Consider the following 12275-nt stretch of genomic DNA (forward strand, 5'->3'; position numbering starts at 1 on the left):
ATAAAGTACATTAAATATCAGCTACATCAAACTTTGATGTAGTTGATATTTATGTAAAACAGCCGTTAATCTAGATAAATTAACCACTGCATTATGTATTTACATAGCTTTGATGATAAAAACTTCATCAAACCGCCAAATATATCACACTACCAACTTCTTAAGTATTTACAAATACACGAAAACATTGATACTAGCGGTACGGCAACTTAAATTCTATTATAATTTTCATTGGTTAATTTTAAAATTTAGGCGCGTTTTTTAGAAACGTGAAACTTGACAAATAAGAGTGGAAAAACTTACATTGTAATCTCTAATTTTATTTTCCTTTCTATAATAAAATATAACAATGTTTTGAAAAAAATTTATTTTATTTTAAAACTTTTTTATCATATAAACATGAAGAAATTTTTCCTTCAAAACATCTCTTCTTTAATCAGTGCCGTAGCATAGGAGGCAGAGTACTTCTTAAAACCTGTCATTACGGCCCCAAAATTTTAAAAACCTTCGAATATTAGGCATTACTAAAAAAAAAGGTCTTCAAATTTAGTAAAGGACCCTCTAAAATTAGAAAAAGGATCCCTAATTTTGCTGCCTTCCCTCTCCCCCCTTACTGGATTAAGGGAGCCGTGAGGGCAGCCTGAAAACGTGGCATGTTTTAATTGAAGAAATTTCGTAAAAGCAGAGCCATTACTAAATGGCTCTGCTTTTAAGAAATTTCTTCAATTAAAACATACCACGTTTTCAGGTAATTATTTTTATAAATAATACAGACTTAATAACGTTTTAAGTTTTTTTTATTTTTTTTTTTGTGCCCCAAGAAGTCCTAACGGTCTTGTCACAGAGCACCGCGGAAGTGCAGTTAACCAGGAAGTTCACGCCTCCTTCCTGACCGTGACGCGAAAATATATCCAGAGCTCGTTTCGATCCTGGATCTCCTGCTTATAAAGCGAGTGCTCTAACCACTGCGCCACGGCCGCAACCGTCTTCAGGTAATTATTTGTAAATGTGTCACTTGTTTTTCCCACTGTTAGAATACAACTCATTTAACAACATTTAACTTAAGCTTCCAAAATCGGCTAAGAATATAAAATAAGTACTCTAAAAATAAATAGAAATAACGAATAATATTACACATGCTCGACGGGGGGCCATAGCGGCTCAAAAAGTGGGGGGCCTAGACATTTTTTTGCGGGCCCTACCTTGGCTGAAAATACGCACCATGTAATGCCAAATTGGCTCAAATTTTTTTTCTCCCTTTTTTTTTACGGACCCTTAAACATAGCCGGATCCCGGAACAATATACCCTTGACCCCATCCCCTCTCTCTCTCTCTCGCTCGCTCGCTCTCTCTCTCTCTCTCTCTCTCTCTCTCTCTCTCTCTCTCTCTCTCTCTCTCTCTCTCTCTCTCTCTCTCTCTCTCTCTCTCTCTACAGCCTTGCTGCATACTTACACCAGTAAGTATAATATAATCAAAAATAATAATAATTAAAAATATATATCTAAAAATAATATTTTTTGGAATGAAAAAATTGATACCAAAAAACAAGATATATTAAAAAAAGCAAAATATAATATTGTTTATAATGCTTATAATACGTAACATTGCCAGAATATTCCAGCGTAGTATTATTTGTTAGGATAAGAAAGCTCATCTCATCGATTATCGGAGTAAATCGAGTGCGGAAGGTTTTAAAGAATATGTAAATAAAAACACTGATATTAAAAAAGAGCAAATATTAAAAAAGAGAAATGGGTGAAAAAGATCGTGACTCACTTAAGAAGAAATTCAATGCATTTTTCTGTTTGACAAAAAAAGAACGTCCATTTTCCGATTTCCCTGATTTGCTCGAGCTAATTTAAAAAAACGGTGTTGATCTTGATAATAATTACTCAACTAATTGAGCTGCTGGTATTTTTAAAGATTAATCGGTAAAATTACTAAAAATTCTCTCAGAGAGGGTTTTATAAAGTCGAGATATTATTCAATTTTAAGTGATGGCAGTTGTGATATTGCTACACTCGAACAGGAATTGAATATGTGTTGTATTTCTTTGAGGGCAGTCCATGCGTTAAACTTTTGTTGGTTGAAAGCCTTGAGAATGGTAATGCATGTGGTTTACAAATCTGTTTAGAACAAGCATTTGCAAGAGTTGGAATAAATGACATGGCTTAAAAACTCTTAGGGTTAAACGTAGATGGAACTAACGTAAATCTTGGTGTTCATTCAGGTTTAGGAGCATTACTAAAAAAAAAATCTCCATGGCTTCAACTAATACATTGTTTTAACCATCATCTCGAGATTGCACTAAAAGATGATTTTGAAAATTGTACTGCATTTGCTAATTGTTAAAACTTCTTACTAAAGTTACATTGTCTTTATAAACAACCGCCAAAGCATTTGCAGGAATTGAAACTATTATCAGAAGCTTGGGAAAAATCCGTTCCTAAACCAGCAAAATCATACAATACTGATTGGCTGGATCAGAAGTGGAATGCAATGAAAATAGCTTTAGATAATTATGGTAGATATATTTCTCATATAATGTCTCTTAGCCTAACAGATTCTCAACCGTCGAAAAAAGCCTAACTAAAGGGATTTTTAAAAGTTTGGAAAAATTCATCTCTTCTAATACATTTATCTGTTTATCTAGATGTTCTTGCACCGTTGAGATGTTTGAGTGTTAGCTTTAAGCAAGATTAACGTGACCCTGTAAAAGCTGTCCGCAGAGTGCAGTAATTTAATTAGACAATGGAAAAACTTAAAGATTTATAATTCTCAAATAATTCGTTAGGCAATATTTCAAAGAGAGCAAACCATTTTAACAAACTACAAAAAATTAATTGAAAGTATAGTTGAAAAAGATGGCAATTTTATTTATCAAAACATTCTTTTAGAAAATTTTAATAAAACTAATGCATCGGTGCAACACATTTTTATTAATATAATGAATAATTTAGCAATAAGTAGGAATTTACGTTTTAAAGGTATTAAGGTATCTCCTTTATTCTGTAATTTAATTTTTCTTTAGGACATTTCTTTTTGGCCAATGAACCTTGTGATTACATTTGTTGATAAAGAAATAGCAGAAGTGGTTTCACATTTTAAAAACCGATAAAAGCATGTTTGTTGGGTATTTGCTGTTGTTAGTAACAGTGTCATTCTTAGTAATAGTGTTGTTGTTATTAGTAACAGTTTTGTGGTTGTTCAAAAACACAAGTTATACTTTGATTAAACTTGAAATAAATGAAATTTTTTTAAAGTAATTTCATTTCAGATATAAAAAAAAAACTAAATATTTAATATTTAACAATAAAACAAACATTAAACATGCAAATAATATTTAAGCTATTTTTATTGATGCTTGTTTTTATTAATGGTATCCATCAATACTTGTTTTACGAAATAAATTTTTTTTTAAGTATTTAATTTGGGATTGCAATCAGTGTATTTATTTTAAATCTTATACAATTCAATTAAAAATCTAAAATTGTTTACCGTATCTAAGTGAGATAAAGAGATTTTTTTTTTTCTATTTTTTATTGTTTTTCTAATTATTGAATCCTCCCAGAAAAGAAAAATTGTATTTTCGCAATATTTGGTCTTTAATTGGTCTTGCCTAAGTAAAACGGCTTCAAAACGTTTTTATTTATGCTTAATAAGCCTTTTTTATTTAAATTATGTTTTTTTATTTTAAATTAATTTTTTATGTCTTCAAAAATAATAATTCCTTAAATTCATTCAATGGAACTTTTAAAATTGACAACAAAAAAAAGCAAAAACATTTTAAATACTCTAAAGTTGTCAAAAAAAAATTTGGTAAAATAAATTAATTGCGAGACCAAATGTTTTTTTATATAAAATTATTTCCAAATCTATTTCCAATATCTGTGTGCAAATAATATTCAAATGTTTATAGAACTTATTGCGCAATTAAAAGAATAAATGATTTTCACTAAATGCAATCACTTGAAAATAATGAGATTAGTGCAGAGATTATATTTAGCTAAGATTTTTTCAGTGCATTTTTCTAGACCATTTCAGTGCATTTTCTAGACATTTTTCAGTAGATTTTTCTATTGATTGAATGCATAAAGGAATCCAAGAAGCACATTTTTTATTATTACACTAAAAGTGTCAATGTCTCTAAAAGGTCTATTTGTCCGTTAATATGTTTTTCTTTTTTATTATTACACTAAAAGCGTCAATGTCTCTAAAAGGTCTATTTGTCCATTAATATGTTTTTCTAAAGAAAAAGATATTAACGGACAAATAGACCTTTTAGAGAAATAATTTTAATAATAAAAAAGAAAAACATATTAACGGACAAATAGACCTTTTATTTACATTGACACTTTTAGTGTAGTAATAAAAAAATTCAATTGACCATTACTTAATTTATGACGTTGGTTGATGGTAATATTTTAAATGCATTAACTGAAACATTATCAAATCAAGTTTGTCTGATATGGGGAGTTAATGATTTTGTTAAAATACAGGAATTATACTCCACAGAAACATTCAACATCAAACCCAATACTATACAGTAAGCCTTTAGTCCACTATATGCTTGGATACAATTTTTTTAATGCATCGTCCTACATCAAATAGATATGATTTATGCTAATATAGACATTAACAAAATTATTATAAATAATATTGTTAATGTCAAAAAAAAATAATTAAAAAAACGATTTTTCTTTAAACTTACACCTTCACGCGGAGAAAAGTTTCGAAAGTTGGAAGTTATAAAATTGTTATATATTAGGGGAGACCGGGGCACCTTGGCCCACGGGTTAGGTTGGCCCATTTGAGTTTACTCAAAGGCTAGACACTTTAATAAGCTGAGAATCAAAGTGAAGATTGGTAGTAATTCAATCCTTTTTCCCAAAAAAAAAATCATATTTATTGGACCATATTTGAGTGTGCGGCCGTTTTAACAACTTTTGATACATCAAAGTAAATTTTTAACAGCTTATTTAACGTGTTTATACTCACTGACGTTTGACAGTACAGCATTATTCAAGTGCCATATTTAAAGTTTATAGTGTAAGGATTATTTATTATATAATGTTCCTCAAAATTAATTGATGGTGTAAGGAGAAAGTTGTTCATACTCTAAACATGACAATGGGGCAGATTGGCCCGATGCAACCGGGGCACGTTAGTCATGTGGCCAATGTGCCACGTAGATTTTTTAAATAATTCGGGTAAATTGGTGACGGAAAAACTGCTTTTTTTATAAAAAGTTTAAAACCTGTAAAACATATTAGATCACAAATAAGTCTCATAAACAAATTGGCATTTTACATAATATTTAAATACGGATAAATAATCTTATTATAAAATGTAATTTTAAATTAGATTTACATATATGTCTAAACTTAAATACTGTAGATATTTATATATTATTATTATATATGCTATTCAACTTATAATATAACTTATAGATGTAAATTTAATTGATATTTAAACTTTTACATACTAGTTTTACTAACATATATAAGTTTAATACTTTATCCGTAATACACTTAACTTTTGATGCTTAACACTTAAATTTATATATGATACATAAATTTAATATGCCATGAGTTATGTAACTTATTAATAATTAAAAGTAAATAAGTGTTTAGTATTTTAAAAAAGAAAAATCTAAAATGTAATTTTTTAAATATATAAGTATGCAGGCATATAAATAATTAAATAAAAAAGAAATAGTTAAATATAAAACACTGTAATAAAGTAATCTACTTTTGATTTTTGCATTTTTTTTAGACCTACCTAAAAATGGTACGAAATTATATTTGCAAGCCACAACGTGGAAAAGTGTCAGAAGAAAAAATGTTATTGACAGTGATACAAGTTACAAAATATAAAAGATCAATTAGAGCAGTTAGTAGATAATTTAATATACCACGTAAGACTCTAGGAAGTTATGGCATATCCAAAAGGTTGCCATCTACAGCTAATGCTTCGGTTCAAACTGAAGTAGAACTTGATTGTCAAGTGATTCTTTCCAATTCTAACAATGATAACACACTTGAGTTTGATGTTACCGCAACAGTACATAAGCCTAATGCAGAACATACGCCTGGTAACGCAGCTATGATGGGAGAGATTTACTATCACCTAAATTAGATAAAAAAACCCTGGCACAAGTTTTGCTATTCCAAAGATTTCAGGTATTTCTATTTTCTCTTACTAATTTGAATATAATCTAGTACTGTAACTTATTTAAACATTTAATATGATAATTCAATATAAAACACTGCTTTGATATATTTAAAATTTTGAATTTTTTTAGAGACTGAGACAGATACCTAATATGATTTTAATGTTTATGCCTAATGGTAATATATATTTTATATTTCTTTAGGTATTTGAACTTGAGCAGGAAGTTTTGCTTGAAGAATACCTAATGAAAGCAAGTGATATTTACTTTGATTTTATGATTCTCCAGATTATTAAAAAAGCATCCAAAGTTTTCTATTCGCTCTCCTCAAGCAACAAGTTTAGCTTGGTGCACAAGTTTTAATAAACATAATGTAAATTTATTTATTGACAACTTAAGCAATGTTTTGACTAGGTTAAAATTAAGTGCTTCAGACATTTGGAACATTGATGAGACTGGAATCACAACAGTGTAGCAGCCTGATTGTGTTGCTGCACGTAGAGGCTTTTGCCAGATAGGTCGAGTAACATCAGCAGAAATAGGAGCATTAATGGCTATGAATTTGGCGGTTAGTGGAATTGGCGATAGCATACTTCCATATTTTATCTTTCCCAGAGTTAATTTTAAATCTCACTTTATTCATGATGGACCAATAGGATGTGATGGATCAACACATTCTTCAGGATGAATGGCAGAGACAAAGTTTCTTAAATATATCAAACATTTTTCTATCCATGCACGTTGTTCAATTGATCGCCCTTGTCTGGTATTGATGGACAACCACAGCTCTCATCTTGATGCAGCAGTACTTGATTTTTGTAAAGAAAATGGTATCACACTTTCATCTTTTTCAGCACACTGTAGTCATAAATTACAACCATTAGATAAAAGTGTTTATGGTCCTTTTAAAAAGTTTGTAAACTCAGCAAGTGATGCATGGGTTACTGTAAACAAACAACCTATCTATGACATACTTGGTATAGTAGAAACAGCACCTCCTAATGCAATAACTCTAAGGAACATAATTAGTGGTTTCCAAGCAACAGGTATTTATCCATATAACAAAGATATTTTTCCAGAAAGTGGTTTTTTGCCATCATATTTAACAGATAGACCAGACCCTAGCACTAAAATGTCATCTGTGGATTTTAGCATCAATAAACAAACACCTAGAAACGAAGTTTCATCTGTGGATTGTAAACAAAAAAATTTCAAAAAGTTTAATTCAAATGAATCAACATCTAAGAAAGGAATTTTTCCAGATTTAGACAGCACATCAGGTGCTACTCCAAACCTTTTACTTATACCATCTCCTAAAGAAGTGAGGCCTTTTGAAAAAGCTCAGCCTAGAAAAAACAATGTAAATTAGCTCAGAAATCTGAAACAAATTTCTGCTATTTTAACTGATACACCTGTTAAAAAAGCCTTGCAACAGTAACAGAAAGCAGCAAAAGAAAAAAAACAGAAGTACTCAAAAAATTAAAAACTATTTTCTATCAAAGAAGCCGGTCCAAGTAACTTTAAAACAAGCAAGATTTTTGCCAGTCAACCTGCAAAAGAAAAACGCAAGAAGAAATACAAAGATGGTAATGAGGAAGATGTCTTGTGTCTTAGCTGCTTCAAACCGTTCTCAAACAGCCTTCCAGGTGCTGTGTGGATACAGTGTTCAAGCTGTCAGTGTTGAGCCCATGTGAGTTGTGTAGAAAAAGATGCAAAGGACTTAGGTTATAAATGTTTATACTGTTGTTAAATAAAATGTGATTGTTATATTTTGTTTTTACTTTATTTTTTTGTAGTTTATTGTTTAAAAGTTGTTTCAGTTTCATTTTATCAAGTTATGAAGTTATTTTTGCTCAATGAGAGTTTTCCCATCTCAAATTCTGCCATAAGTTGCATGTGGGCTAACCTGCCCCAATCCTTGGGCCAACCCACTTCAATAACGGAGTAGGTTGGCCCACCGGACATGACCTAACAAAAGCAGTTAAATGTATCGAAAACCTATTATAAACTTTTATTAATGTTTTTTCCGAATAGTCTAGGGATTAGTCAACCTTTTTCCAAAAAAAAAATTAAAAAACAAAAAGCTAAAAAGTTACACATCAAGGAAATAAAAGCGGGCCAACGCGCTCCGGTCTCCCCTATAAATATAACATAGTTATTTATCATTTGTAACAACTTATAACATATAATTATATATCAATATTATATTTCAATCATATAAAATTTAGTTATAACATATTTAGTACATAGCTAGATAATAAAAATCATTAGTTATTTTGTGTTTAAGTTAAAGAAGTTATTAACTTATGCCAAAAAATCGGGTCTCAGAAACCATAGTGTATTGTAAAACATGGTTTTTAAATTACTGAGTTTCACTCACTATGGTGTCTTGACAATAATGTTTAATTTCGTACTTCATGATTTTATATCAGAGGATTAGTTCTCCACAGAAGAACAAATCCTCTTATATAAAACCTCCAATTTAGATGTAGATTAGAGCATGAAGAGCTCGTCATTTGGTTTAAGGTAGGATGAGCTTGTAAACTTAGTTATCTTTCAAGTAGTAGAACCACAATAAAAAATACGAAGTTCTAGTGGTTAGAGCAATTTCTCTAGAAGCAAGAGATTCAGGTTTCGAAGCGAGCTTTGGGTATATTTTGCGCCATTGGTCAGGAAGGAGACGTGAACTTCCTAGTAAAATACTTTTTCGGCGAATGTTTAAAGGGCGGAAGAACTATTTAAACTTTCGGGAAACTAAAAAAAACTGCATTTTCCCTCATAGTAAATTTTTATAAATGGTTTTATAATTTTTTTTTGAAGAGGATAATGTTTTCTACTTTCAAAAAAAAAAATATTGAAATATTAACAATGCAGTTTCGTTTAGTTCCCTGAAAGTTTACATTATTGGACTTCCGCCCTTTTAACATTCACTGATTTATTTGTATTTAACATTTTAATATCAAAAAGCTAAAATTAAAAGTTTATTTTATATTTATGAATAATTTGGACAAAAACGCCTTGAAAAAGAATTTTTTTAAATTTTCTTTTTTAAATAATTTTACGCACGACTGAAATGTAAAACAAAAAATGTTTCGTAAATGAATTAAGTATGTTAAATTAATACCTTACCATATTCAAAACAGTTCAAATATATATATATATATATATATATATATATATATATATATATATATATATATATATATATATATATATATATATATATATATATATATATATATATATATATATATATATCTGAACTTTAATATTGCAACACTAAGAAAGGACAACTCTCACGGAACGAATTTTTTTACTTAAAATTTCAATAGATTACTTAGTATGTTTTGATTACATCAAAATCACATGTTAATAATTTATATGAAAACATATTTGGTTTAGTATAAAGGTTATTATTTCATTGAAAAAACTTTCATTCTTCTTTTTGTATAATATGTATTGTTAGACCACGTAGATCTTTTTGAAAACATTATGATAAAATATTTCATTAAAAATTCTAACCCGTTAAGAGCGTTGTTCTATAGTTGATGGTTGATTACACACACAAAAGTATGAAGCATGGTCTAGCGTTCTAAAGTTTAAAACGTGGTCAAGGTTCAAATGTGTAAATAATTTTTTTCTAATAAATTTAAACTGTTAGAAAAGTAACTAGAAACGTTTGTTTTGAAATACAAAGAACACAAAAATGTTTACGGAATTTCATTAAAACTTTAGTCTTCTATAACTAACTTCAAACAGACTATACTTGAAATGCACAAACTACTTTTCTCATTTTAAGATATATATTTTTAAAACTCTTTTTCTTTTTTTTTTACACATTTCAGTAAATTCTTTTACAAAAGAATCGTTACATAATAAGAAATAAGAAAAAAGGTAAAAAAAACTCGGATACTCGTAGAAGACCAATCATGTCCTATCATCGAAATCCCCTCGTAAATTACAAATCTCATAAAATTATTAAAACTTACATAATTATTAAAAAATAAACAAAAATTAACATAAAAAGTACAACGAGTTATTAGGTGTTATAAAAATAAATAAATATATCATCCAGAGACAAAATGATATTTTAAAGCTTTTTCTTAAAAGTGATAAGAGAAAAATCAAAATGTTTTAAAACTATTTTGTTCTAAAGAGAAACTCCACGAAATGAGATTTTTAATTTTCCAAAATTTGTTTTAAATAACGGCTACCGAATTAAACTATCGTGTTTTAAACTGTATTTATTTTTATCTTTTATAAATATAAACTGTGGAAAAAAATTGGGAAGGAGCTAGTTTTACATTTGAACATAAAACAAAGCATATTAAAAAAATTGAGCTGATATATATGAAGAATTTTCATTACAAATAAAGAAGGCTGGCTCGAGTAAATCTGTCTTTAAAAATGATAAGACGTGCAACATGCTTCTGTTGACGATAAAGAGGCTCTAGTTTGGATTTAATGGCATTACACCAAAAAATATTTGTATAGCTTGAATGACAATGAATAAATGAGAAATATAACTGAGGAAAAGAAATATAACGTTTGTTTAAAGTACTTCTAGCTTTATAAAATATTCCTATACTTTTTTGCAACTTTATTACATAAGAACTCAATGTGGTATTTCCAATTAAGATTGTCATTGACAAGACAATAAGATTTTCAATCCAAAGTTGATATAAGACAATTGAGTTACATGACTTTATAAGAAAAAAAACTTACATATATATATATATATATTATATATAAATATATACATATAAATCAAATATATATACATATATACATATATATATATATATATATATATATATATATATATATATATATATATATATATATATATATATATATATATATATATATACATATATATATATATATATATATATATATATATATATATTTATATATATATATATATATATATATATATATATATATATATATATATATATATATATATATATATAATAGATATATACATATATAAATATATATAAAATGTATATTAGGGGTATGACAATTTTGCAACCCTGTATCCCCATACTCAAGTTAGTGCAGTTTTTATGCAAAAATCAAGAAAATATCGAACATTTAAACTCAAAAATTTCAAAAAAATTTCACCCCCTCCTTTTAAAAAAAAATTTATAGAATATAAGGAATGTAATTTGCGATACTTGTTCCAATACTTCACGGAAACTTTTTGGATACCCATAAGGTTTGTACTAGTAACACTTTTTATTTGAATTTTATCAATAAAAAGTAAAGGTAAATCAAGAGGTAATTGTTTTATTTTAGAAGAATGAAAGAGTGGCCATTTTGCTTTTTCATCATTTTGTTTTTCATTTTAAACTAATCAGAAATTTTTGCTAATTCAATATTCATGTTTTGAAATAATGTTGATATGTTTTTATTGAATAAAAAGTGTTAGCGGCATCAACAAACATGACTGCAATAAAGTTGAAGCTTTATGAAGATCATTTATGTAAACGAGAAACAGAAGTTACTCGAATATAGAACCTTGGGGTACTCCGCAGATTATATTTAGTAAACTGACCGGATCATTTTCATTACTTTAAACAAACAGTTTACAGGTGCTTAAATAATTTTTAAATAAAATTCATTGAAGCACTTCTAGATTTCAAATTATGATACATTTCTCAATTAAGTCTTTGTACTTTTTTAGAAAAGTTTTACTGGTCTTTGATAAGATACAATTGGTTTGTTTCTCTTCTTGGTTACATAATCAATTTTTGTTCATTAACATAATAAAAGATAGAATTGTGACGTGAGCTGGCTATATCTGACAATATATCATTGCCATACCTTTGCCACACCTAGCAAAAATATTAGTTTGTTATTTTGTTTCCCTTGTTTGCAAACCTTTAAAAAAATTCTTTGAGGTAAACTTGGTTGTTAATTGTCTCTAACTTGATATAAGGTTCAGAAATTTAACCATCCTATGCAATCGCCTGCCATATTTATTTTGTTTCCCTTGTTTGCAAACCTTTAAAAAAATTCTTTGAGGTTAACTTGGTTGTAAATTATCTCTAAATTGATACAAGGTTCAGAAATTTAACCATCCTATGCAATCGCA

Source organism: Hydra vulgaris, chromosome 05, assembly GCF_038396675.1.
Source record: "Hydra vulgaris chromosome 05, alternate assembly HydraT2T_AEP".
NCBI lineage: Eukaryota > Metazoa > Cnidaria > Hydrozoa > Anthoathecata > Hydridae > Hydra > Hydra vulgaris.